Genomic DNA, 6,296 nt, shown 5'->3' with positions numbered 1-6,296 from the left:
AAGTAAAATATATTTTCTTTTTTTTTTTTTTTTTTTTACTGTTCATTGGGTTTATTTGGTCAGATTTTTGCTTTTTGACTTATCAGGCAAGTGTCCTGGGTTTTAGTGTGTGTGTGTGAGAGAGAGAGTAAAACATATTTTCAAACATGGTATCAAGCAACTCATGCAAGCATTCAGCAAATGACCTGTGTTTTACATAACTATACCCTTAGGTTTTGGCCATGTCCATTTTGAGATACTCATGGAACAACTTCAACAGACACTAGGAAAAAAGATAGAGTAAATGTGTTGTAACTTGTTTCTGGGGGAATTTGAAGAAATCAGATGATCTGGTCAACTACATTGTGTGGTCATTCTTACTTTACAGAAGCAGTTACACAGGGATGATAATTTGAATAGATTAAGGTCACATCCTTTGATTCCCTGGAACATGGTGAATTATTTCTGCCATGGTGAAGAAATAAAAGCTTAAGAAGGTAGTCATGGAGCAAAGTGAGAAGAAACATAAAATAAAACCCCTCCAACTGTCCTTATGCTCTTTCTTTTCCTATAGCCTCCACTACATCCAGATAATTCTAACAGTGTCTTTAATTCCCAGCCCTGGCTTCTCTGAAGTCAGTGCCTCTCTTACTGTGGGTTTGGGTTTAATAATCCTCAGCCTTAATTAGATATCAGAGAATATTACAGGCCTACTAAGGAAAGAAAGTTTAAAAAAAATCCTGCTCTAACAAAAGATTGGGACAATCAACCCACTGCGTCTTTTGCAGCCTCCATCTGATGTTTTATTAATGTGGCAGCTGCACTTTAATTAGCAGAATTCTTTATTGTACATGTACCCCAAGGCTGTTTGAGAAAAGGACATAGTCTTAAAAGTCTACAGAGCAGAAAAATAAGCAAATATTGGCTCAGAAGATATTTTCCCCCATGTACTACTAACAGGTATTAATTATTGGATTGGGATTTTACAAAGGCAACCCAAAGTATCAGGGCATTTACCTTCCTACCCTCAAAAATGATCACATGGAAATCATGAAAGGAAAGCCAAGAAGCATTAGGGAATTGAAGTAGCCTGTAATGAGTGAAATATATGGAAACTCCAAAAAGTTGAGATTACTATCTCAAGTTGGTTTTCTCTCAGTAGCAAACTTTGGGACAGGGATTTCAAGGGCAGGAGTTTTTGAGAGTTCAGGGCAAGCATTACCAATAGAGCAGTGGGAAACTGAGATGAGGAAGTATAAGTGGGCAATAAAATTTGCAAAAATTATTCAGTAGCTAGCATGGATAACTGAGGCAAAAATCTTGTTAGAGCACTCTGAGACAGAGTGGAGCATGCTCAGAGTACCCGTAATCTCCAAAAGGACTTTGGTGTTTCTTCCCCTTGTGTCCACATGTCCTTGAGTAGAGGCTGCACTTCTGATTACTTTAATCCTCGGGCAGAGGATTGTTTAAAAGATACTGCTGCGTTTTCTTGTAGATGGTGGATTGTTTTTCTTTATCCTCAGTCACAGAGTGTTTAAAAAGAATGATGAAGTCAAACCTCAGTGGGACATTGCTTCAAGCCAGCCAGTTTCTCCTGTGGCCTGGCATTTTGCAGAATTAAAAGAAGAAAGTTGCCATACTCGTGGTCTCTAGGACACTAGAGTGGTGCGGTATAATTGAAGGTGTTGAGAAAATATGGGTGAATTCAATATTAACTCAGATTTACTGTGCATACAAGGGAGCAGCATTAAACCCACTCCTTCTGTACTTCACATCAACAATGGTTAGTTATTCCAGGACCACCAGGCAAAATCCAAACCATGATTTCAGAGCATTCACATAGAATATTTTTTTAAAAGCCCACAATGATACAATGTGGACAAAATGACTCATGAAGGGACTAGTGTAGCAGCAGAAAACAATTCATGGCTATATCAGATATTTAGAATCTCAATTTCTGTTTACTTGGAGTGTGCTGCAAAAGATCTTGACATCTACAGTGCCATTTGGTCCTTGGAAACCTGAGGTGAGTATGATGATTGCTATTTCACAAATGCAGAACCAGTCTCCATGATACTTCATGTATATGGAAGGAGAAACAACTTCTAGGCACTTGGGATGGACCAAGTACAGTACTAAGAGCTCCTAATAGAAGACATCTAATTTAAGTTCCCAACAACCTTGGGTGGCAGCCATTATTATCTAGCCTTTATAAATGAGAAAAGCAAACCAAGCTTAAATAAATTGTTCAATTGACATTTTTACCTTATCTCCCAAAAAGATATTAGTACATCACTATTGCTGGGCTTGTGATTATTCTACTACAATTATTTTGGCTTATACAGCTTTTGCATTTGCAATGTGCTTTCACACTTTGAAGTGTCTTCTTTCCCTTAGTCTAACCAGCAGCTAGACAATTTACTTCACCATCCAGTTGAACAGTATGATAAACATTGAAAATACAATTATGTGCAATGAGAAGACTATTTAGATCAAAGTAACTTGAAGTCTTGGCATGTTTTCAAATTTCTCAAATGATTCCATTGTATGCCCTGGATTAGAACCACTGGCCTATGGCATAGAAAGTACTCAGTTGCACAAATTCACTTTTAATTTTGATTGTAATCTCTCTTTAATTTTAAAATTAGCAAAGCAATGCATTTTCACAGGGAAGTTTTAAGACTTTAATTTTGATTGTAATCTCTCTCTAACCTTAAAAGTTTGATTGCAATCTCTCTCTAACCTTAAAATTAGCAAAGCAATGCATTTTCACAGGGAAGTTTTAAGACTTAAAAGTAATGATGATAAAAATGGCTTAGCACATTGTTTGGCACAAAGAAAATATGAATAAATAGTAGGTATTAGCATTGTTTAGAATATCTTTATCATTTTGAGTGCTATTATCTGGTGATTGAACGAAATATTTCCTAAAATGTAACATCCTATTAGTGACAACACTGTTATCCTATCAAAAATAACTTTTTTTCCCTTTTACAAGATTACCAAGATGAGTATCTGAGAAGCTACAACATTTTAGACTCTGCCCATCTTTGAGTTGTTTCACTTATCAGATTGACTAAGGGATTGAATGCAAAGCACTGGCAAGACTAACTCCAGAGTGAAGCCATCCATCACCAACAATCATTGTCCTGCACCCCTTCCCTGCTTTGAGCATCAACATAATCAAGAAGACAAAGTCACTGAAAGTGTTCTAGTGGACATGGCCAGCATTTCTGATTGAACTTAAATGTACCAAAGTATATTTGAAAGACAGAATCTGAAATGGGAAAAGTGTGACAAACCATCTGGTTTAATGTGGATAAATTATAGTCTTCAAAAATGTTGGAAACAAAAGGGTCATTTCTTAAATAAGGTCAGAAATGAGAGTAGATAGATTTTGGGTGGCAGCCCTATCTATAAATGTTTGAAATTGTTAACCTTCAGGCAAGCATCGATCTTGTTTGAACCTCAATTCATTCCCTAAGCTATAAATTTGATGTTAAAGCCTTGCCTCCTGGCCTTGCTGTGACAATCTGTAAGGAAAGAGCATTGTGTGATGAATCTGCTTTGAAGATTACAAACCTTTGTGTATTTCTCCTTTTATTAGTATGGCGTACCCTTCTTTATCTCGTTTGATCAATGTAAGTTTGAAGTCTAATTTGTCCAAGATAAATATTGCTACTCCTGCCTGTTTTCAGGGGCCGTTGGCATGGTAAATCTTCTTCCAGCCTTTCACCCTCAGCCAGTGCTTGTTTCTGTCAATGAGATGCGTCTCCTGTAAACAATAGATTGTTGGATCTTCCTTTTTAATCCAGTTTGCCAAATGGTGTCTTTTGATGGGGGAGTAAAGTCCGTTGACATTCAGTGTTAATGTTGATAGGTGTGTGGCAATTCCTGTCATGTAGTTGTGTTTGTTGTTTAAGGGTTTGATTGTGTGCAGCTATATCAGTGTTACCCTCTGATTCCTTATCTTTTCTTCTCCTGTGGTTTGGTATTGCCTGCCCGCTCATGGTTTTGTTTGCTTTCATTTTCTGTGTGCAGAATTCCTTGGAGAATTTTTGCAGTGGTGGCTTGGTGGTCACATATTGTTTTAGTTTCTGCTTGTAGTGGAAGATTTTTTTTGCTCCATCTATTTTGAATGATAGTTTTTCTGGGTAGAGTATCCTAGGGTTAAAGTTATTTTCATTCAGTGCCCGGAATACCTCACTCCATGCCCTTCTTGCTTTTAAGGTTTCCTTTGAGAAATCTGCCGTAATTTTGATGGGTTTACCTTTGAATGTTATTTGTTTTTTCTCTCTTACAGCCTTCAATATTCTTTCTCTATTCTCTGTGCTTGTTGTTTTAATGATAATTTGTCATGAGGAAGTTCTGTTTTGGTCAAGTCTGTTTGGTGTCCTAGAAGGTTACTGCACCTGAATGGGCATAACTTTCTCTAGATTTGGGAAATTTTCTGTTATTATTTGATTGAATATATTATGAATCCCTTTTCATTGGACCTCTTCTCCTTCTTCAATGCCCATGATTCTCAGGTTTGGTCTTTTGATGGAGTCAGTGAGTTCTTGCATATTCCTTTTGCAGGACTTGAGTTGTTTAATAGCTCTTCAGTTTTTCCTTGAATTTCCATTTTATCTTCAAGTTCTGAGATTCTGTGTTCTGCTTGTTCTGGTCTCCTGAAGTGATTTCCACTGTGTTTTGTGTTTCTGTTTCATTCTTTTGTCTGATGTTTTCCAAATCTTGGGTTACTTCCTCTTTAATGTTGTCTATTTTCATCTTTAATTCATTTATCTCTCTATAATGTTCTCTGTTTCACTTTGGTGTTTATTTAGGGCTTGTATGAGTTCATTTATTCCTTTCTGGGTCTTGTATTCTTTATTTTTGGTGTATTGAAGTTTCTTGTGTGTCTCTTGTACATTTTAGTTAACCATGTCTACTATCATCTCCATGAAATTCTCAGTGATTACTTGCAGGATTTTTTCTTTCAAAGTGTTCTTGTGGACATTATTGGGTTCCTTGGTGTCATTTATCTTTGTTTTGTTGGAGTCCAGAACTGGGTATCTATTTTCTTCATTTCCCTCTGAATCCTGTATTACATTATTTTTTGGGGGGAGAATGGTTTCCATTCCTTTTTCTTTTTCCCATCAATCCACTTGGTACTGTGCAGCAATTTTCTTGACAGGCTAGTTGGTGGTTTCAGTCACCTGTTCTCTTTTCCTTGATTTAATTTTTGTTTTGTGGTTGTACTGGGTTTTACCTAAGTGTGTGTGTGCTATTTCTGTCCCGGGCCTGGGTGTAATTTATTATTTGCTAATTTACAGGTCTAATAACTGACCTGTAGTTTATGTGTTCTATAGAAGAGCCTCTGGTGGTAACATCTGTAAGCAGTGGGAGTAGGAGTTTGCATTGTTAGCTTTAGAAATTCGGAGAGTTGGATAGGGTGGCACTAAAGTTGGAGGTGTGAAGTGGGGTGGGTGAGTGGGGAAAGCAGTGTGCGGGCTGCTGTTTTTGTGGTCCTTGTGTGTGTTTGGGTATATTTCTGTTGTTGTAGAAGAGAGTGTTTGTGCTAGGGATTGCAGAGGTTTGGGGTTGTATAGAGTTGCTACAGTAAGTTATTCACTAGGTGATGAGTGTGAAAGATGGAGGGGTAGTCTTGTGACAAGTTAGAGGGAATAGGTGGAGAAGGTGAGGGCTGAGGGAAGAGAGTGGGTGAGAGGGGGCAGAATGAGTTGGTGGATAAGGGAAAAAGAAAAAAAATAGGAGTAATAGTAAAAATAGAGAACATACAATAATAAAACTAACAGCAACAACAACAAAAAAACAAAAACAAAGAAATCAATGGGGAGAGATGAACAAACAAACAAGAAACAAAAACAAACTTACAAACAAACAAAAAATCTCCAGGTTCAGGAACAATAGAATTTCAGTCTTAGTTTAAATTCTGGTGTTATTCCTCCAGTATCCAGTCCAGGTGTTGGTATTTAAGTAGAGGATCTGGTGTAGTCTTGCCAGGTGGTTGGCTTATGGTTGGTGTTTTTCTCTTCTGTCTTTCAGTGGCAGCTGCTTGGTCAGCTCCTCCCTCAGTGAGAAGTGGTAGTTTAAGTTTGCATGCTGTTCTCAGGTTTAGGAAATCAGCTCGGTAGTCCACCAGCTGTCCTGCTTTGGAGTTGGGTTTTCACTGTACTTGTTTACTGGCTCTTGTTTCTTTGTCTCACCCCCTTTCTTGGGTCTAGGTCAGTGATCCATCAGCTGGCCCCCTGCTGTCAGCATGTTTGTTTTTCAGTTTTTCAGGGACATTTGACTTTGGGTGTTGCTCACTGGCT

The sequence above is a fragment of the Castor canadensis genome, chromosome 3 (assembly GCF_047511655.1).
Source record: "Castor canadensis chromosome 3, mCasCan1.hap1v2, whole genome shotgun sequence".
NCBI classification, from domain to species: Eukaryota; Metazoa; Chordata; class Mammalia; order Rodentia; family Castoridae; genus Castor; species Castor canadensis.
The sequence above is the reverse complement of the archived record's forward strand: the minus strand, read 5'-3'. Positions refer to the sequence as shown.